A 23,849-nucleotide genomic window follows, 5' to 3' on the forward strand; every position below is an offset into this window, starting at 1 on the left:
TGGTTGCGTCACCAGGTGTTCATGCATTAAAGTCTGTTTTGGTTCAAATCTATCAAACGTGTACATTTATTTGTGTGTGTACAATGTGTCAAATCTAAATTGAATTATCAACATTACAAAATAAGCCTTAACCCATTGGTGAATAACTATATTTACCATAGCATTACCAGCGTCACGTATTTTAACTGAAAGTTAAACTTTGGAGGTTTTATAGTCCCTTGAAGTTTAACATATCTGGCGTTGGATGTTCAAATGAGTAAAAACCGAGTATAAACCCAAGACTCACATTTGAATGTCATGTCTGCGCCACTTGATGTCACCATTTTCTCTTTCTTTCCCTCTTCTGTTTCCGGACTGAGTGGCGCGCAAAGGATCTTGGGATATGGGAGGCCACGAAGGATAGTCCCGGTGCGTCCTCCAAAAAGAGGGAAGAGAAGGCTGCATTTGTGGGCTGCATTTGAAGGAGCCTTCGAATTGGGACAGCCTTCGCGCGGCGTTGTGACGTAATTGGCCTTCAAATGCGCCCTTCGAAGGATGCAGCCCCTGAATTGAGACACAGCCTATATACACATACACACACACACACACACACACACACACACACAGACTAATGAGGGGATGAGGTGCAGGTGGAGTGAGGCGGGGAAAGGACAGGTGAGGGAAAGGAACGAAAAACACTGGAAGGAGGGAAATCACACAGTGGGAGGAACTGAAAAGCAACACACGACACATGAGGGCACAATTTCAAAATAAAACAGGAAATATCAGAACAACAAAAACCAGGGTCATGACAGGATTACTTGAATTGCAGAACTAACATGTCATGTTACTCGTTACAACCAAAGAGTACTCTAATGGATAACTTTGTAACAAGTTACCCCCAACACTGCTTGCGACTCATGCTGCTTCAACTTAGGTTTGTAAAATATCTTCTCTCAGCCGAGTGCTTTTAACGAGAATACAGTTGCGAAGCTGAATGCATATGTGTCTTTCTGCAAAAATCACCCAAATTCACACCATCAATTAATTTGGATAACAAAAACAGAGTAAAGATCTAAAACTCTCTCTCTTATATATTTGTGAAAGAAACAAAGTGAACTACATCATTTATTTTAGTTATTATGTCTGGCCTGACCCTTTCCTGACTTCTTGTCAAAAATATTGTCCAGAGATATCCTTAAAAACCTTACTCTACACTGATTCCAATTAGATACAGAAACCTTGGTATTTTACATTGCAATTAACCTCATGGCCGTTTTCCAAATGTTATGTATTATTTAAACTTTATCTTACTCACTACTGGTTTAATTCATTTCATCTCCCGACAGAACACATGGATGCAGACTGGCAGGCTCCATGCTTTTTTTTCAGCAAATGCTGTTGAAACAGAGGAGTTAAAGCATTTTTCGTTGCTTGGCCTGTTTGGTAGTATAAGCCGTCACTAGGAACGCTGTAATTGGTAGCTTACCCTGTTCTACCATTACCAATGTAGTTACCAGAACAGAAGGATCCTGGTCTCTGCCTGTTCAGGCAGACAGGACCGCCTCGTTTTAAAATTGTCTGTCCTGATTGGATGAAATGGGCGGGGAAACCATAAATGTATTTTCTCTTTTATAGGAGGAGAGACACTCTATAACAGTGATTACTGTTGACGGTTAACTGTAACTGTACATAATATAGAGCTAAATAACACTTACAGCAGCTTTAACATACCGATTGTTGGTCAGAGAAGTGCGCATCGATCTGCCTCTGATATGCAACTTTTTGTCTCCAACCTCCAGGGCTGGAAGATCAGAGCTAAAATATTTCGGCGTGAAGTGGAACGCTGAAGGGAGATGCCCTATATGTCTATTTACCCATCTTTTCTTCAAATGCCAAAATATTTCCACACTGCCTATTATTTCGGAAGAGGGGTCTTGTTCTTGCTATTGGGGGGTGCTTGGACAGACAAAGTGACACAGACATGCCATGGAAATTTCAAATAAAGGCTTATCTTAAATCACATTAAACTGTTGATCATTGAATTGATATATTGATCTGGATTGATAGATCGTTGCACCCCTACTTTCTACTGTGTCCCTGTTGATAATTAAATACACATTTACTCCAAGGTTTGGAGTAAATACTTTAAGGTTTGGGATTGCAAGTATTGATATTACAGCCATTACAGACTGCAGAGAACACTACTTCATGGTCTTCTCTCCATGCTGCATGCATTAAAGAGATCTGATTCATCACACTAAGTCTAAAATTCTTTTGAGAATTAGCAACTCTCTACCTCAACGATGAGAATTTCCCTTACATTTTGGTGATGAGGATGGGATGGATGCTCTGCTAATTGATGCCTGAGCCTGGACTGAAGGTTGAACTGTCAGCAGGAGTCTCAGGGAAAGTTCTGCTCCGACAAACGGAGGACTGGATCCCACCTGAAGTCAGGGCTCTAAGCAAGTTTGATTTTGGGAACATAAAAGATACAACTTCTGTTATTGTCCAGTCAAAATCAATTCTGGGTTGCTTTCACTTTCAATGGTAAGCTTTATTCTTTGTTGCAGATGCCATAGGGTTTCCTCTCCCGTCCAACTATGTTTGCTGTGGAGCTTGTTGCATTACCATTGTGTGGTAGTAATTAATTAAAATCACTTTCCACCACAGAGAGAGCTATGGTAAGATTGTCTAAGAGCTGTAGCAGTGCTGTGTCCTCTAACGGTTTGTGTTCTGCATGCTGCTCCTTTAACCCTCAGAAAAATTACTCACCTGATCACAGCATGAGTATTGCACTAACAAATGTGCTACTAACAATGTCTCATGTCACCCTAAAACGTTGTACTGGCCTTAACCCATCAACTTTGCTCAAGATGGAGAACCACATTCATGTCTGGAAGTGGTTGACACTGTGTCAAAGCCAGCGGATGCATTATTTGACAACATTTTTTTCAACTCTTGCTGAAAAAATTTGTAAGAAATGTGTAATTTGTGCGACTAACGATGTTGGCAGAGGTGTAACAATGCACCTGTCAGCCCATCCTAAACCTGAAGGTCCCTTTGAGCATTTAATGATGAAATGAACGGGGTATTGCCTCGGTATTGTTGACATGTTTCCGAAATGGATTGAGTGCTTCTCATGTAAACATGCTACAGTTGTCTCAGTAGCAAAAGCATTGTTGATAGAAGTAAAACACATTGTGCCTATCATCCAGCTAGTGGAGGTGCAGTGGAATGGGCTAACCAGACCCTGAAAACAAAACTAACAAAATTAATGGCAGAAACAAATTTATCAAGGGTTGAAGTTTTACCTCTTGCATTAATGTTTATGAGAGGCCACCCACATAAAACAACTGAACTGTTTCCGTATGAGATACTCACTGGCCATCCTATGAGAATGATTAACACCCCGTTTCCTCAAAACAGGTTAACTCCAAGAGGGACACGTGGATCCATGATTCCCAGTACGAGCCTTTTCCAAGCTATGCCTTGGCGAGAAGAACACGACCTAGCCTGCAGAAAGCTGAGAAGGGATACTGTTGGAAGATCATCTCTGTAGTTTTCATTGTTGGGTTGGTCACCACAACCGTTGTAGTCCAATCCTGGTCTTCAGCTTAGCAGCAAGATGAGAGCTGTCCCTGCAAACCCAGAAGCCTGCAACAATTGGACTCCAAACACCCTCATATATTCATACCTACCACACCACCCACTGATTCACTTGCAATCACCAGTCAAACTGATGTCATTTATACTGATACTTAGACACCCTGTCTGATTACAGATCTTGGGGGTTCAATGCTGATGTACTAATTGATTTGTTTTAATGTGTGTTCTTGTATTTTTCTATTTACTGTAACAAAGAATCATAATTTTGAGGTCAAATTAAGTGATTTTTTGTTTTTGCTGTTGTTGTTAACGGTTTTGTTTTATTTGAATTCTGAATGTAATTCCCAGAAATGTTGTGTTGACACTTTGTGTCGAAAGGGAATGTGGGAAAATTTAATAGTTTTGAATTCAGTAATCAATGTACAGTAGAGAACATATCAGGATGTGAGAGGAGGGGAGATTTCCCTTCACCTAGGTGTAAGGGTCAGAAAGTCACATGAGGGGCAATTCTCAGTTGCCTGAGGTGGTTAGAGGGAAGGTAGACAGGATGACATTTACATTCCAATAAAATATGAAAGGGTCACTGTCCTGGGAATGGCATGATCAACACAAACATCGGGGGGGGGGGGGTTATTGTTTTGGGAAGAAATGATTAACAACTGTCGTAAAAGTATGTAACCCCTGTTCTATTGTATTTAAGTCGGAAACATTTGGAAGACTGCAGAGAACACTTGCAAGTATTGATATTACAGCCATTACAGACTGCAGAGAACACTACTTCATGGTCTTCTCTCCATGCTGCATGTATTAAAGAGATCTGATTCATCACACTGAGTCTAAAATTCTTCTGAGTATTAACAACTCTTGCCTCTCTTCAGTGCCATATTGTTCTGTCTAATCCGGTGACGCTCCAGCTTCTACCAAGTATAGTACATTGTGCTTTTTCATCCTGTGTGGATTGTTCATGTTTTTTGACATTGTCTTTTTGCTTGGCTCATGTGCAGATACCTTCAGCCATCTCTTTGCTCAGCAATCAGGCCAACTGCTTCACCTGCTTTCCTGACTCAAGTAATTCACCTGCCTGCCCTTGTCCTCGTCAGAATCCCTTTTCGTGGAATAAACCTGTTAAACTCTACACCAGCTACAAAACGTAACAAGTTTACTTTCATTTTCTTTTCAACGCTTTTTATCTTGTCCAAAGGTGAAATTTTCCCTTTCCATAAAATCAGTACATGACTTGCCACTGTATGGTTACGCTTAGGGAAAGATTATGATTATGGTAATTGAGGCAAAGGTAGACAGGTCTGTGACAGGAAAGGGTGTGATTACATTATTGTTCTTTAGAGTAGACTTCACACTTCTTGTGTCTTGTCTGTCAGTGTGATGTTTTATTTCCTCTATGAAATGTGCTGCATTCCTGCTATTGATTTTTGTCCAAAGTGTGATATATTGAAATACTCTTTGAAATGAAAGGAAGATGTGAGCATGGGGATGTGTTGTACAACAGTTGCTGGGGTCATCTGCATATTTCTGCTCGCTTACCCCGGGTGGTGTCTAGCAGAATACATTAGAATAGCAAAATATGAAAAAGTATTGATTTTGTCATTTATAAAATGCTGAAGTCATGTATTGATTGTTGGCTCTGTCACAGAGAGTACAGAGAGTTGCTGGCTCACTTAAGCTGCTTCACTTTGGATTTTTGGTAAAGCAGCAGTGTTTTCTGTTTCTAAGGGCTGTGATATGGCTTTGGTCCTCAGCTACAACAGTAGTTACGCAGCATCAGTTTCCGTTAAACTTTAGTATTTATGACCTTAGACATGAAGGTTAAAGGTTTATTTATTTGTCACTTTACAAGGTTGCAAAACAAAACTGTGTTTAAGTCCTTTTATACTATAAGAGAAACAAAACAAACTAGTCATAGAGTGGAGTGTGGATGATGAATTGAGTGAGTCTCACTGCCTGAGGAATGAAACTGCTCTGTAGTCTGGTGGTACAACAATGGATACTTCTGTATCTTTTGCTGCTGTTGGTATTGTCTTGTAGTATCCTGCTGGCTCTGCGCAGATATCTCACTTGCACGATAGAAGGGTACAAATGATGTTCTGTGCAGTTTTATTCACTCACTGTAGAGCCTTCCTGTTCTGGACTGCACACAAACCACGCCAGTAATGTGGGCGATGATGGTGGTGTTGTCCACACACTTCACAGTTGAGTTCTCTTGATGTCTGGGAGTGTAGTCATGGGTTCTGTTTGCGAGAAAGTCTAATATCCAATTGCAGAACATGGTACTAAAGCCCAGAGTGTGAAGTTTTCCAATCAGCTTCATGGGTGAGATTATATTGAATGCTGAGATAAAATCAACAAACAGCATTCTGATGTAGCTGTTCTTATTCTCAATGTGTGTGAAGGCATCCTCTATGGATCTGTTGGTATTGAATGCATACTGGTGCGCGTCAAGGCTGGCAGGGTATTATGATATTATTGAACACTTGCAGATTTAGATGATGAGGTTTTACTACTATTTGAAGTAGAGGGGCCAATGGTCAAATAATTATTCTGGTGCCATACCTGTTCAAACATTCTGTTCAAACATATAGCATATGATTCATTATCATGTTATGGTTTCAGCATATTTTTTGAGCATGCAGTCCCTTTGAAGTCATTCTGGAGAATATTCTGGACAGAATTTGTCATTGTTTTGGATTGTTGCAATAATAATAAACATACATTTGCATAAAGCAAGAACATTTGTCCACTCCCATGTTGATAAAAGTATTAAAAACTTGGAAAATATCCCTTTAATATCCTTTTAGAACAGAATGTTCAGAACAGAACAGAATCGCAAATCAATCGCACAAATGTGCGATTAAATTGCGATTACTTGTGAGTTGATAATCTTTACTGTTGTACATTGCGTTATTTGTCGAGAACAAAATGACGTAACAACCGTCAATGGAAACCAAACTACAATGCACTGATGGCTGGATTCAAAATCACACCAAAGATCAAAGTCAAAAATTTTAATTACAGGCTGATCCAACTTGCGTGAATTTTATCACGGCAACTCATATTGCGACTCAGTAGTGTGTATTTTCCCCGCATGCCTGTATACACTCCTGACAATGTCTGGGCATGCTCGTGATGAGTTGGCGGATGGTGTCCTGGGATCTCCTCCCAGACCTGGATCATTGCATCAGTGGGCTCCTTGATAGTCTGTGGTGGTAATTGGCGGCATCTGATGCACCAATACATAACACCCCATAGGCGCTCAATTAGATTTAGGTCAGGGGAACGAGAGGGCCAGTCAATGGCATCAATGCCCTCTTCATCCAGGAACTGCCTACACACTCTGGCCACATGAGGCTGGGCACCAGCATAAGGTCTGACAATCGCTCTGAGGCTTTCATCCCAGTACCTAACAGCAGTCAGGTGCTTGCTTTATAGTTAGATGTTCATAATCATCAATCAATCAATTAATCAATCTTTATTTGTATAGCTACAATTTACAAAAAAGTCATTTTATGACAGTTTCCAAACTGAGGAGGTCTAATAATAATAATAAAAGCTCGGATTTATAAAGCGCCTTTCACAAGACCCAAGGACGCTTTACGCAATTGAATAATCACTACACAAATGGACAAACAAATAAATTGAAACAGGTAACAAAGATGTGTGCCTGCCGGGGAAGCAGAGTTAAGAGAGATTGTATACTGTAGTGAACAGGTGGTGTTTGAGGAGGTTTTTAAACATGTCCAGAGATGAAGCATTGCAGATGTCAGCAGGCAGAGTATTCCAGATGGTCGGGGCTGCGACACTGAAGGCTTTATCTCCGAAGGTATGGAGTCTGGTGTGGGGAATGGAGAGCAGGCTAGTGAGTGGTTGTGAGTGAGAAGGTCGGAGAGGTACTGAGGGGCGAGGGCATGAAGGGATTTGTAGGTGAGAAGGAAGATTTTGAAGTTGATATGGAAATTAATTGGCAGCCAGTGAGGGTGGAGGAGGCTTGGAATTGTGCTGCCAGGGCTTGGTGTGGGTGAGAACGGCTAAAGGACATACTGGAACCTTTCCAGGGCTTTGCTATATATATACATATATATATATATATATATATATATATATATATATATATATATATATATACATATGGATGAAACGCTTCACACTCACCTTGTCCTCGGCCATGCAGGCAGAATGGAGGCGAAACCATTTCCGCCCTTAAAAAGAATGGGACATGCATCTCCAGGGTCAGGTGACCATTAATAAAAATGTTTTATTATTTTCATGGTGAATGTGTGGCCAAATCACTTGTTTTGTTTATGGGGAAATGTTTAGATGACAGGGTTAAATGAGTGTGTAAAACACACTCATGTTTAAACAGCCGTAGATGTTTCCTCTGCCCATTAATATCATTAAATTGATTAATTCTGTAAAAATGGATACGCCCAGGGGAGGGGCTTTTTGGTTTAAAAGAAGGCCATTTGGCTGGGTAGTGTCAGTCTTGCCACAGTGTCCACAGAGAAGGTGACATCTGAGACAGAGAAGTTGAACTGTTTTGCTCAACTTTTGTTATTGGAGTTATTGGATTACTGCAGAATTCAATCTTCACCTTATATAGATAGTCTACAGTTTGTTTGTTATATTCACTTTTGTAAATATTTGCACTGCTGCATTGTGGAGGTTGGTGAAATAAAAGGTATTTTTACTTTATGATTTTTTGACTACGCCATCGTTTTTCGTTTTTGAGGAGTTTAAAGTAGAACCCCGCTATATATATATATATATATATATATATATATATATATATATATATATATATATATATATATATATATATATACATATATATACATTTATATATATATGTATGTATAGCCTATGGATGATATGTGAAAGCTAAGGTATGGAGTATTAACAGTAATACACTTTAACTGCACTTTAACACTAATGTAAACTTTAACAAACAAACTGTGACACAATAAACCAAAGGATTACAACTACCCTATTACTTATAAAGGGGATGGAAAACTAATAGCATTTTAACTGACATACAAGCGGGGAAAACACAGCCAGATGGTTTCAATCTTTTGGACATTGTAATTCCGCTACAGTATCAATAAATCTCTCTCTTGGTCTTGGGGTCACGGTCCGGTCAGATTCAGGCAGCTCGCCTCTCCCCGCCCCCCCACCCTCACAGAGGGCAGGTACAGTGCAACGAGCCAGCCAGGAACCCAGAAAAAGGCCTCTCCATTATTTAATAGGCTTTGCTATGAAGTTATGTTGCTGTGGGCTTATATAATATCTTGAAATATAGTAGTAATAGCACTGGTAAAAAATAGTAATTTTCCCCGTGGATGATGGCGCCCTTAGCATTCGCCTATACAGCCTATGCCAAGGGCCGGCTCTGGTTATGGCAGTTAGGTATTGAAGTCACAGCTGTTATTGTCAGTAGCAGGAAACATTTTAATTAGGAAGGTTCATAGCCTACTTACAATTAAGGTCAAAGACCATATGTTTACCATATGTCATGGGTTTAATGCTGTTGAACATTTGCTTAACTCAACAAACTAAAAGAAAAAAGGAACAGGAATGTAGCCCCATTAGACATTGGAGCATTCCATGAACCTGACATCTAGATTTACTCGAGGCCTAGCCGTGGCCCTAACCCTAAAACCCTAACCCTAGCACCTAAATGCACTTGGAATTAATCACGCAGAGATTTTCACAGGCCAATGAAGACAACTTGTACGTAACTAACATGAATTTTATGGTATCCCCCCTTTTTTTCTTTTTCTTTTTTCTATTCAGTGTGCATGTTACACGAACCAATTGAATACTTACACTTTGAGTGCTACCATATGCATGTTGAAGAATGAAAGCACTTATTGTTGATGAACTTTTTAACTGATTTGCACTTATTTCGATAGCACTTAAATGTACCTTTCTCATTGCTTACCTGTGTCTTTTTTTCTCTCAGCTTCTTCCCTTGAGAAGGAAGGTTTTCCCCATCCAGTTGGTAAGGTAACCTCTACAGGAGAACCAAAAGGGAGCAACCCTTAATCTCACCCATCCTTTTACACTTACCCTAACCTTACCAACCACACGCCTAACCCTAACCAATTCCTACATCTCTATTTTACTGATCCTAACCCGCACAGCCTAAACATCTCACATTTTAAACCTATCATCATTACAGCCACATCCCAATGACATATACTATATACTATATTCCTCCACCCCCATTTGATCTCGTCTACTTTTCTATTTATTCTGCTCAACATTAGGAGGAATAAACAGATGACCTGTACCTGTGCAGGTACAACACATCCCCTAATCTAACCCTACAACCAATTACAATGATTGTCAATTTTTAACTCAATAAAGTTCAAGAAACAAGAAATGGGACTGCAGCTCCGTTAGACATTAGGCAAATCATGAACCTGATACCTAGATTTACTCAGGCCTCACGGTGGCCCTAACCCTAGCACCTATATGACAATGACGGTCAATTTTTAACTCAACAAACATAAAGAAACAAGAAATGGGAATGTAGCTCCATTAGACATTGGGGCAATTCATGAACCTGATACCTAGATTTACTCTCAGCCTAATGGTGAGCCTTACCCTAACACATCTATGACAATAACCTCAATTTTTAATTCAAGAAACATGAAGGGGAATGCAGCCCCAATAGACAACCCTAACCCTAAGCATTCATGTGTTGCTATGGCAAACTCAACCACACATGCCCAATCCCAACATCCTCCCTAAAACTTAACCCCTGAACTCTCACAGACTGACTTGATGTCACCTGGTAAGTGCAACATTTGAGACCACTGTTTCACTCTAACCAGTGGATTGGGACTTAACAGGATTTTATGTTTTAAAATATATAATAATATAGAAAACAGGATTCAGTCAGAGGTAACATTAGCTGTGGGTAATTCCCTCAGGCAAAGTCTGCAGAAATTTTGACTTATGGAATATTTTTTCTTACGGGTCATTTTGGGCTCAAACTGTCTGCAAGACAGCCCTCATGCACCTGAAACTTGGACTTTGGGATTGAACCGCAGATTTGTTGATGTGTCAAATAGAAATGCTGTAACCATCCTGACTTCTTGACTTCTTTGAAAAGAAACCTAAATTATGGTAATTTTTTATGTTTCAGATTTTTTCTGTAAATTTAGTTTTCCCTCTAAATCAATTTTCCTGTAGCTATAAGATGTAGGTGTAGCCAGGTGTAAAAAACACTCAGCTATAACAAAAGGAAGAGAGACTGTATATTTTCTTATATTATCTTTATTTGTAATGTTCAGTCGCTGAAGTGTTAATTTTCCCATTGCAATTAAATGCACCACACAGTTCACGTAGCCCCACGTCGGGGGTACCTAGTCTCAGCAGCCAATCAGAGGCTACGCAAGCCACGCTCAGCCTGTCGTCTCGAAGCGAAGTGCAAAGCGCGCTGTTTTACCGGTCCTTTCCGACTTCAGCCAGAGAAGCGAGGGCCGCTGCATGTAAAAGAGGAGAGAAAACAGGAGGAAAACCCGGAGTTTACCTGTGAAAAAAGGAAAAAGAGAGTCGGAGCACTTACCCACTGGAGTCCGGAGCTGAGTGACGGAGCAAAGGAGAGGAGTTGCGTCGGTAAGACGAGTCAATTATCCGATGAAAAAACAGCTTGTTGAGGCTTACCATCGTCATCGATGCTAATGCCAGCTCTGTGCCTAACAGGCTAACCACTTGCCTTTCATCTGGAGAGCTGCTACGAAGTCCGACACCGGCGTGCTTCGCCTTGATACACACAGAGCAACGGTGAGAAATGTGCATTTTAGCTGCTCTGGTGCTATTTTCCCCTTTTATCCCTTGGTTATGCGAGTGCTAAAAGAAAGCATTGGTGATATTAAGGTTATGAGAGTGAACTGAAGTGAATAATGGTGCAATATTTCTGAACATGTTTACATTGTGGTTATCAATTCATGCTGATGTAAATATATTTAAAGGGGAAGTGTTTAAATTTTCCTAATGCCAATTTAAAAGGAAAATGAGTAATTTCATATGTTGTGATGAATGTTACAATATTTTATTTATGTTACTTCAACTGAGCTTAAAGTTACAAGAGGGTAATTTTTGGTGCATTTCTCTTTCATGAATAGGCCTATATAGTGTAAGAGTAAATTGAGCACACTTCTTTAATACCTCTAAGTCTTTACTCAGAATGTGTACTGTTATTTTATTTGCACATGGTTCTGATATGGTTATGATACATGATATTTTGAATGTTAATGGTTACTTACCGTAGCTATTATTGAAACCCTGTTCACACGAACAGCAGATAAATATGTGAGCACTTTAATGTTTAGTTCTCATAAATGATACTTAAGACTTAAGACTGAATGTTGTACAACGTAAACAAAGATTTGAGATTTGAATAGAGATAAGATAATAATATTCATGTCGGAATTAGATGTAAAGGTGTGCATCTTTTGACAGAATATCCCTAATGATGCATCTGAGAACGAACGGTGTTGAATGTAAATTTTCTGACCCTGTCTATAGGTCAGGTTTTTTTTGGAGGATTGAATGTGGTTCAGGACACACTTCCTGCTGAAACCGCTGGCGAGCCAAGTACCCTGAAGAAATTTCAGCACCGAGGAGATCCACGTACACACCTATTCACACAAACATTGCATACTGACATTACACTACACGACCAAAGTGCCTTACTTTGATCCTGGGAATCAGGTGAACTGCAGTGACTCAAACAAACAAACCTGAAACAACTTTTATCTTGTATAAGGGCCCCAACGGACACTTCTTTTTTTATTTTCTAGTGTGCACACTACTTTCTTATTTTTCTAAATGTTTGGGTAATTTTGGATTCTGTTAAAAATTATACGAGTGGCTACTCAACTGTTATTCTCATGTCTGTCTCCTTATTGTTGCTCATACCGTGGCTCCTGTCGAATTTAGTATCTTCTGATTCTGGTCCAGCTTCCATTATTAATCTAATTAGTTATTATACTGTAATTCACTTTTATAATCTTTAAAATTGGTTACAGAAGGCTACATCCATGCACTGGGATTATTATAACTATCTCTGGATCTGATTATTTACCCTTGAACATTGCTGTGGGCACTTCCATGTGGGCACTTCCATGTGGGCACTTCCATGTGGGCATGTCGATCATCAATCAATGTCGAAACATGCTCTTTTCCAGGCCAGGTATCTGTATCTGTATCTGCGACCAGATGGGAGCAGTGTGAAGAATGAGTAGAGGGGGTGCCTGGGGTCAAGTGGTATAGTGCATGCTCTGTGTGAGATGGCTTTACAGTTGAGGTCAGAAAGGTCAATAAATGGGGCAAACCAGCCATAGCACTCTTGTTACATGCAGCCACTCGTCTCAGATCAAACTGTCTTGGTAGAGGCAGAGATGGCAGAGATATCAGATTGAGCCTCATTGTCAGCCATTTTGTGCACTAGCATGGGAAAACAGGGTTCACAGACTCCATCCAATTCCTGATGTTAAAATCTAAGGTAACAGCTCTCCTCACCGCTAAATGTTGAATATGTGTAATCGTTTAGGATCGGCGTTTGTGGTTTCATTGCTCTCGTGCAGATTCAGTTCATGTTTGTCAGTTTTCCAAAGCACCTAGCCAAACAGAAACATTGTTTTCATTGTCTGTGCATTCACCTGTCTAATGAGGAAACTTTTACTGTAACACTGTCATAGGGGTCTGGCCTCAATTCACAAAAAAACTACCATAAATTCTGTAATAGCACTCTGTTCACTTGGTAAAGTTATGTACCAGATGTATATAGGCCTACAAATCTACACCTTGTATAAAGTATGAATTGTGCCTATAGAATTTAAATGAATAATCAGACATCAACCAGCAAAACACTTGCTCTGTTTATGAGGCTTCTGCTAATTGCTACATCATTGCTTCTGCTAATGCTACCTTGTTGTCATTTCTATCACTTGATGATCTGATAATGCTTGCATCCTCATTGCTTTCACATGTCATTAATTTATATGCTTCTATCATTTGCAGGCTATACAGTAGGTTTTCTAATTTAGCATTTAAGTCATTGATGACAATGGCATACTACTGTTTCTGGTAAATACTATAATGCAGTTGCTTCATCATTGCATTCTGCTAACTGCTACATGTTCAATGCTTTTGCAAGTACTGTCATGACCATGTTTAAATGTTTTCACAAGGTAGTAACTCTCAGGTCACTGTTAACCTCTCGTGGGCAGACTATTCAGTGCTGAATTCAGGTAATCTGTTTTAATGAAATAATGAAAGATCAAAACTGGCAGGTAATGGACGCTAACTTTGCCTAAGTCATGTTATTCTGTGTATGTAATTCCTGTCCTCCAGCCATCGCTGTTCAACCTTTTCAGATCACCACTTACCTCTTTTGGCCAAATCATTCATTGCTGAAATTCAGGTCTCAGTGTCTTATTTATGGACGAATTATATGCCAAGTGGTAGGTAATGAAGAGTTTTTTTCTTTTTTTTTTTTTGCCAATGCCTAATCTTTGCTATGTATGTAATTCCTGTTCTCTAGCCATGCTGACTAAGCGCAAACTTGTTTGTTATTCAGGTCACTGCTGTCTATTAGCCATTGCTAGCTACATTCCATAAATTGCATGCAGGGCACTTCTATCCTCTACATTAATATTGGTAGGTTATCAAGACGTAATTGCCTAAGCTCAGTCTTTTCTATGTGTGCAATTCCTGTACACTAGCCATGCCAACTAAGCTCAAATTTGTTTGCTATTCAGGTCACTGCTTACCATCAGCCTTTGCTGGTTAAAGCATGGACATGGAACGCAGGGCATTGCTATTATCAAGCTATTTCTGGCTAAGCAAACCAGGTCGTATTTCTGTAACCAATCACTGTATGGTTGATATGCTAGAATGACATCTTATGTAATACTTTCTGAGGTACCAGATATAAACAGAAGATTAGCAGAGGTCCAGAGATGGCAATAAAAGAAATCAGTTGATAAAAGCTGATTAAATTTTTAAGAATAATTGAGTACAATCAATGAATAGCACACTGTTGATTGTAAGCTGTTGGTGAATAATGCCTTTCCATTGCTGACCAAGTGCTATGGAGACTATGCAACATTAATTAATTTCAAGCACATAGGGTTACTTTTTTTGAGCCATTGCTGACTAAAGCTTGTAATTTCAAGCTTAGCATTACCATTTTTTAGCCGTTGCTGGGTAAGCTATCTAGCCGACCTATGAATGAATGTTTAAAATGTCAGAAGAATGTAAGTGCGTTATTGCCTAAACTTAATCTTGTCAGTGTATGTAATTCTAAGCTTTAACTTCTAAATTCTGGCATTGTCTTGTTGTGAATTCTGTCATCCATAGCATATGCAACCGCATACATCACTCATGGTATTTCCAATTTAGTCGTCAGTCTTTAAATCTAGGTATTCACTGTAAGCACAGCATTATTGTCTCTAGTCATTGCTGGGTAAGCTATTCAGCAAACTTATAAATGCATGTAGAAAATGTCAGAAGTATGTCTTTATTGCCTAAGCTTAATTTTTTCAATGAATGTAATTCCTGTTCCCTAGCCATTGCGGCTAAGCTTTACTTTTTGTGAATTCTCATACCCACAGTCTGCGCAACTACATGCATGCATACTCATGCATCATTCATGGTGTTGGGGTACAGAGGTAGGGCAGGTGTGGTTATTAGCAATTAATAATTACTAATAGTGATTATTAAAATTTAATAAAAAAAAGTATTAATTAAATCAATAAAACGGAGCACCACCCTGGAATCAGGCTGGTCAATGGAGGTGTCTATGGACCTTACATGTGGCCTTCAATCACAGTGTGGTTTGGACAGAGCTAGACTCTGATGTTCCGAATTTGGTGTAGGTGCTGCCACAAAACACGTGTCTGATGTAATAACGGGTCGTTTACGATTAATTTTCCAACAAGCCGCTCATGAGACTATGGGCCGGATCTACTAAAGGTTTGCGTGTATTAAAACGTGTGCAAACTCCTTGCACACGCAAAAAATTGTACAAACTGATTTACTAACAGTGCGCAAAAAGGGTTGCGTCTGTCAAAGGTGCAAAATAGCGCGTCTGCATCCAGTTAGTACGTTTGCAGCAATGAATATGCAATATGGGGCGTTTACACGCAGTTGTGCATGTTCTGGGTTGAGAAGATGTAAATATATTAATTTAGCACACGCAAAGTGATTTATCAAACCTGAAAGCAATTTTGCTAATAGAAACTGCTTCTATATTTAACACGTCTCAAAGGGAGGTGCAAACGGTTTGTATGCGTAATTGCGCACACATGGCTGTGGTCATTGTTGCAAGAAGGAGACGCCGAAACAATGGAAGGAGACGCCGAGAACGCATTTTTCACCCTCGTGTGAACATTTTTGGGATGAATGAGGAAACTATCATTAGAACATATCGCCTATCCAGCCTTGCCATTTTGGAGCTGTTGGAGGAACTCAGAGCGGATTGCACCTGCTCCTCAATGCTGGTCAGAGGCATCTCATCCACGGTGCCCCCGCCTGTTTTATTTGCAGACCTTTTATTATACGCCAATTTTTCTTTTGTTCTTCTGATGTCTTGGTATCTCCTTTTCACTTCATCCACTGTTCGCCTGTTTTTTCCAACAGCATTAATTTTTTCACCAATTTTCTCCCACACGGCGTTCCTTTGCGCGACTGTCAGATTCCTTTGCTGCAGCTCATTGAAATGTTTATTCGCTTCCTCTACCAACACTTCTAATTCCAAAGGGTCGAATTTCACTTTGCGCTTTCGTTCTCTTAAACTCACCATGCTGAAAACCATGAAACACGCTAAACCCTCATTTAAATAGGCGTGTCTCCAACACGTTTGCACCTGCTGCATTTACGCAGTCACTCTTAGTAAATCGCCCTAACCCCACACGCAAATTTCTAGATTGCGCATGCAGATTAGTACAAGCAATTTGGGATCTTAGTAGATCCGGCCCTATGTGTTTGCATTTACCGAACGTGTGCATGTGTGTGTATGTGTGGGTAATTAGAGGAAGAGGAAGATAAAAAGCTAACACTCTAGGAGGGGGAAACAGCTGTGGAGAGACACAATACTCGGCTTTCTATCACTCAGCGGCCGGTGAACGAACTCAGACTCGAATCACCTTCCGCTGGTCTTTGATAGAAACGCGGCTTATTGTGTGCTCACAAGGCGGCAAAGCTAACACTTAGCTTCACTGAGTGAAGAGGCTCAAATCAGCTCTTGATGACCACAAAGATAAGCAAGCAAGCAGTGTTTTACAGTGTAAAACTAGCAGCAAAAAGGACTTGGCAGTTCAAAAAACTAACAAACAAGGTACCTTAGAAACACACAACACACCTTAATCTCTAGTATCTGCCCAGAAACTAAATAAGCCTCACTTGTGACCACACTTGTGGCAGTTAGTGTGTGTCCATTTTTCTTGTTAATCCAGCTCGCTTCCTCAGCATGGATAAATGGCGTTGGCCACTACAGTGTTCGGGCTGATGGTGGCTGTTCTTGGCGTTGTAACGAAGGGAATAGCCTGAGGCTATTGCTCAATCAGCTGAAACAAACATTAGCGCGAATGACTGTAATACACAAAGAGACAAAAAGGAAAAATGTGTTGCGAAATTAACTGCTAAAGCACAAATTGAAAGGCTGGAAAGGTTACAGAGTGACAGGAAAGCTAAGCGAGGCTCGTAATTTAAGAAATTAGATACAAGAGCTTAAACAAAGAGGTGATAAATCAGAGGTAAAATGTACTCTTAATGAGCTTGTCAATTTGTGTGAAGCAAAAGGTGTTCATGGTTCTTTAATGGGGTTGCTACCTGATGATGAAAAGGAAAAGCATTACACATGGCTCAAAGCAAAATGATCAGTAATAATGAACTTATTTCTGATGTGAAAATGTGGGTAACAGGTTCTGAACAACATGCATTTAAGGTTGACAATGATGATGATGATGATGATGATGATGATGATGATGATGATGATGTGGTGGTGGTGGTGTAAATCCAGAAGACAGTATTTCAAATGTTGCAAGCAAACACACAACAAAACGAGCAAAAGTAATATGTGCAGTGGAAAAATAAGCACTACTTCCTCTGCTAGAATCAAGGAAGAGGCAGACAGAGCTGCGCTGCTTGTTCGTTTTGAAGCTTTAAAGAAAATACAGTCTTTGAAAGAGCAATAGCAAAAGCTGAAAAGGCAAAAAGAACAGCTGGAGCTGGAAGCTTTGCTTGAAGCATCCACTGCTAAATTAGCAGTTTTACAGGCCTTGGACAGGCAAAGTGTTTCAAAAGCATCATCAAATGCAATGAATGCCTACATAAAAGAAGCAACTGCAAATGAGCAAAATCCCATGGCAAGGGAGTACAATCCTGTACATCAGAACAAACCGCAACCAAATAAGGATCGGTCATTGCCAGCTACTAAACCAGCACTAAATGTTAAGCAGCCACAGGAGGCTAGTTGGCAAAAAACGGTTCAACCAAAGGAGCGGACTGAACCACAAAATCAGGGTTATCCTCGCAACTCACAACTGTACAGTTACATGGATGCACAGTTACAACCTTTGCAACCATCTTTGCTACATGCACAGTCAGCGGAGGAAAGGCAACCTCTCCGGTGCAACATTCAGCTAGAGGATGAAAGTCAGCCCTCTCTGTTCAATGCTTAGCCAGTGGATGACAGGCATCTTAGAGATATTTGCACCATTATGCAAAGGCAAAATGAAATCACAAATGCCCTTGTTCAACAACAATGTTTAGTAGCCTTACAAGCAAGAGATATTCCTCTATTTGATGGGGATCCTCTTCAATATATCCCATTTAAAAGAGCATTTGAACAAGGTGTGGAGGAAAAGGTCAATAGTGGTGATTGTTTGTATTACTGGGAGCAGTTTACCAGAGGGCAGCCAAGGGAGCTGGTACGTAGTTGCCAACATATGGAACCGGATCAGGGTTATGCTCATGCAAAAACACTGCAAAATTTTGAAAATGATATATAAAATTGCTGCTGCATACATGGAAAAGGCTTTGGCTTGGTACTCAATAAAATCAGAGGATGTGAATGTGTTACAAGCCTACTGTCTGTTCCTGCGTTGTAATGTCATGGAGAAGCTGCAGTACATGTGTAGCCCCTTTAGCCCTCTACCCCTCGATAAGATGATAAAAGGCACTAACATTCGTCTAGGTTTGGATAGCCTGTGATTAACTCACGAGGAGAGAGTAGATGTGCAGTTGAACAGTGACAACAATTTTATTGCCTCAGAAACAATCAAGTGGCAGTGCAAGTAGTTACTAAAATATAAAATAGAATGACAGAGGGGGCGTCCATGTTGCATTCCTGATGGGTAAGGCCAGAGTTACGCCTTTGAAGACGATCACCATTCCTCGTCTAGAGTTGACTGCTGCTGTCCTTGCTGTTCGTGTTGACCTGATGCTGAAGAGTGAAGGCTCCAGCTGCAAGAGTCTGTCATTTGGACTGATAGCACTTCAGTGCTTAAGTACATCAAGAATGAGGACAAACGTTTCCATACCTTTGTGGCGAATAGGGTCACGGCAATCAGGGAAGCCACCAAAACATCACAATGGCGACATGTCAGCACCAAGGAAAACCCGGCGGATGATGCATCCAGAGGAGTGAAGGTTGGAGATTTCATGCAGGGCCATAGGTGGACTGGTGGTCCAGAGTGCATGGACCAGAAGAGGACTGGCCGGCAAATGTTGTGGAGACTGCAAATGGAGCAGATGACCTGGAGATCAAGAAGAAAGCCACAGTGAATGTTGTTAATGTGGATGACTCACCTGATGCCATCAATCAGCTAATAGCCTACTTTTCAGATTGGAGGAAGCTGAAAGTAGCAGTGGCCTGGTTTCTCAAGATCAGAAAGACTCTTTTGGAGATGAGTCACAGGAGGCCTGTGCCAGAAGCTCAAAGTCACTGAGAGAAACAAGGGCCAGGAGGGCAGCCTTTGTCAATAGAGGATCTTTTGGAGGCCGAGCTTGCTATCATTCAGTATTGTCAACAACAAAGATTTGCAGAGGAGATTTCTATGTTGTCATTTGGGACACCCACAGTGAGCAGGCAGAGTGCTATCTACAGGTTAGACCCATGTCCTGAGAGTTGGAGGACGGTTGACAAAAGGCTGCTTGTCAGAGGAAATAAAACATCCACTCATCCTCTCAAAGGATCAACACGTAGCCACTCTCATCATCAGGCACATTCATCAACAGCTTGCCCGTAGTGGTCTTAACCATACACTGTCCATGCTGAGAAGGAAGTACTGGGTTACAAGTGCCAACTCAGCTGTGAGGAAAATCATGACAGAATGTTCCTTCTGTAGAAGATACAACGGCAGAATGGTGGAGCAAAAGATGGCAGATTTACCAAAGGAGAGGATTCTTCCTGATCTTCTGCCATTTACTAATGCTGGAATCGACTATTTTGGACCAATTGAGGTGAAAAAAGGACGAGGCACAGTCAAGCGCTATGGAGTGATATTCACCTGTCTGGCAAGCAGAGCAGTACATCTGGAAGTGGCAAATTCTCTGGATACAGATGCATGCATCAATGCTTTGCGCCATTTCATTGCTAGGAGATGTCAAGTTGCTCATATCCAATCTGACAATACAACTAAGTTTAAAGGAGCAGAGAAAGAACTAAGGGAGACTCGGGCAACTCTGAATCATGCACAGATTCAAAGAGTGTTGCAGCAATGTGGAGTCAAGTGGTGTTTCAACCCTCCTGCAAGCTCACATCATGTCTGGGAGCGTGTAATCCACATGATAAGAAGGATTCTCAGTTCTGTTCTTCAACAGCAGATATTGGAGGATGATGGACTTCATACAGTCATGTGTGAAGCAGAGGCCATTTTAAATGATCAGCCTATCACCAAGTTGTCGGATGATCCAAAAGATCTTGAGCCACTCACTCCCAACCATATTCTTCTCATGAAAGGAAAACCATCATTGCCACCTGGATTGTTTGAACTGCATGACCTGTATGTAAAAAGCAAGTTCGGTACATCTCTGACCTGTTCTGGAAACGATGGGTACGAGAATATCTACCTTTGCTGCAGGAAAGGCAAAAATGGTATCAAAAAAAGGAGAAATCTGTCCTGGAGATGTCGTTGTCATAATGGATCCCTCTGCCCCATGGGGCTTCTGGCCGCTTGGAAGAGTTTTGGAGGCTTTCCAAGACAAAAATGGACTTGTTTGCTCAGTGCGTCTGCAGATGAAGTCTGTGGTCATTGTAAGACCTGTGACAAAAATTGCTGCATGAGAGCACAGGTTAACAGCTCATTCAAAATGTGTGTATTTGGGACATTTGGTCAAAAAGTGTCTTTTTGATTATGGCTCTTTACTTTATGAATGTTGGAATTGTTATGACTGTAACAATTAGGGGCCGGTATGTAAGAGCCATTTTCATGTATGGTGTGTGTTGGACACAAATGTCCACTAGGTGTCACTGTTTGCAGCAGCAAAACCTGTAGCAGATCCTCATACCTCTTTTCCAATGTCAATTCCAACTCCTATCTGCTCTCATATCCCTATTAGAGTTACTGACAGGCGTTGCATCCTGTCAAAACGCTCTCACTGTCCTCATGGCAACAACCCTGATCCCAGTAAAGTTAATCGTTTCAGCACTCGTGGGAGGGTCACATCTAACCTGATTAGTATAAAAACAGTTCCTGTCCCTCCAGCTCTTCCCCCTGTCAACCTCAGTTGTGCTTTACTTAACATTAGGTCACTCTCCAGCAAGACATTTTATATTAATGATTTTATTACTCACTATGGTTTGCATTTATTTTTCCTCACTGAGTGTTGGCTTTCCTCCACTGCCAGTGCTGTTCTTATTGAGGCGTCTCCCCCTGACTATAGCTTCTTATTCTCCGCTAGGAAAGACAAAACGGGTGGGGGACTTGCGGTTATCTTCTCTAATCAATTTCCCTGTACAGTATGTTCACTTGGTGACTTTACATCTTTTGAGTACCTGGCCATGCTTATTGGAAACCGCCAACATATCCTGGCATTACTCATTTATAGACCACCCAGGTTTAATCCCATTTTTTTAACAGAGTTCTCTGAATTTTTATCTACCGCTCTGATTAAATATGACAAAATAGTTCTGCTCGGTGACCTGAATTTTCACATTAATGATGTTTTGGATTCCAAAGCAACGGAATTTCTGGATCTTCTTTCTAGTCTCAACTTCATCCAACATGTCACTGGCCCCACTCATAATCTCGGTAATACTTTGGATCTAGTCTGTACAAAGGATATTACCGCTGGCCTCCCTTCTATTTTTCAGGTCCGGGTCTCGGATCACTCTTGTGTCTTTTTTAACCTTCTCACGCATACAGACTATTCGCTGTGAATCTAACCCTCATTCTTTTCGTTTCATTAACAACCATATTAAGTCCCTTCTAGCTGATCATTTGCCCGATAAACTTGAGTCTCTTTCCAACACGTCCATGTCTGTCAACAACCTTATAGATGGCCTAAACAGTGCACTGTCAGAATCGCTTGAGTCCTTTGCTCCTCTCAGAACTAGTAGAGGCACTCGAACTAAATCTGCACCTTGGTTCTCCGACCTCAGTCGCTCTTTAAAACGGGCTTGTCGTAAACTTGAAGACAGATGGCGCACCTGTAAATCAGAGTCCTCTCGCCTCGCCTGGACTCTTAGCTTTAAACATTATAAACATGCACTTTCTGCTGCCAGATCTTCTTATTTCTCCAATTTGATCGAAACCAATAAGAACAATCATCGGGTCCTGTTTAATACTGTGGCCAGGCTTACACACTCTTCACCGGTTCTGAGCTCTTCTTTCACAGCTAATGATTTTCTAGATTTTTTCACTGACAAAATCTCCCAAATAAGGAACAATATCATTAGCCAGCAGCTCTCTAGCACCGTGTCCAGCCAGTGCTCTGTGTCCTGGTCCACGAGCTCACTCTCTCAGTTCAAACCCATTTCTGCTGAGGCCTTGGCCTCAATGGTTGCCGCCTCAAAGCCAACAACGTGTTCACTAGATCCCATCCCTTCTGACCTCCTTAAGGAACTCCTTCCTATTCTGAATGCCCCTATACGTGCCATCTTGAACACTTCCCTCTCTGAGGGGTGTGTCCCCTTAACCTATAAATCTGCTATCATTAAACCACTCCTCAAGAAACCCAATATTGATCCACTGGTTCTTGCCAATTATCGACCTGTCTCCACTCTCCCTTTCTTATCTAATATACTTGAGAGAATTGTTGCTGATCAACTGACTGTCCACCTTTCTACCAATAATCTCTTTGACAATTTTCAGTCTGGTTTCCGCTCCTGCCACTCTACTGTGACTGCCCTAACTAGAGTAGTTAATGACCTACTTGTCACTGCTGACTCTGGATCAGCCTCCGTACTTTTAATTCTTGACTTAAGTTCGGCCTTCGATACCGTAGATCATTGTGTGCTTCTACACCGACTGGAGCATTACGTTGGTATTCACGGGCTGGCGCTCTCATGGTTCCAGTCCTACTTATCTAGTAGAACCCAATGTGTTAGTTTCAATAACTCTTTGTCAGAATGTTCTACAGTTACCGCTGGTGTGCCCCAGGGGTCTGTCCTGGGGTCTGTCCTGGGGCCTCTGCTGTTTTGTATTTACATGCTCCCTCTGGGTAGGATAATTGCCGAATATGGTATACAGTTCCATTTCTATGCTGATGACACACAGCTATACATCCCACTACAGCCTAATGACCCCTCTCAAATACAAAATCTGGAAACATGTGTAAGCCGAATCAAGATCTGGATGAGTCAAAACTTTCTCATGCTTAATACTGCTAAGACTGATTTGCTGGTGATTAAGCCTAATAACTACAAGTACTTCTCTGACAGTCTTTGTCTTAATATTGATGGTTGTTCAATCTCTGAAAGCACGCACATTAGAAACCTAGGTGTTATTTTTGATCCGACCCTGACTTTCCAGACTCACATCAAGGAAATCACCAGGACGGCTTTCTTTCACCTGCGTAACATTGCCAAAATCCGCCCTGCTCTGTCCCGGTGTAGCGCCGAGGTGGTTCTCCATGCCCTTGTATCTTCCCGTTTAGATTACTGTAATGTCCTTTTTTCTGGCCTCCCCATCTGTACTACTAGGAGCCTTCAGCTTGTGCAAAATTCAGCCGCCAGACTTTTAACAAAAACAAGTAGGTTCTGTCACATAACTCCTGTCCTGGCATCATTA

The 23,849-nt window shown here is 41.0% G+C and overlaps 1 long non-coding RNA gene across 1 annotated transcript; it reads left to right on the forward strand.

Annotated features, from left to right (window-relative positions):
- Positions 1 to 11,162: 11,162 nt before the first annotated feature.
- LOC141018981 (uncharacterized) lies at positions 11,163 to 12,192 on the forward strand. The gene is made up of 3 exons (XR_012180759.1): positions 11,163 to 11,223; positions 11,311 to 11,391; positions 12,136 to 12,192. It is a non-coding gene; the product is annotated as an uncharacterized lncRNA (long non-coding RNA).
- Positions 12,193 to 23,849: the final 11,657 nt, after the last annotated feature.

This window comes from Pagrus major, chromosome 23 (genome assembly GCF_040436345.1).
Source record: "Pagrus major chromosome 23, Pma_NU_1.0".
NCBI classification, from domain to species: Eukaryota; Metazoa; Chordata; class Actinopteri; order Spariformes; family Sparidae; genus Pagrus; species Pagrus major.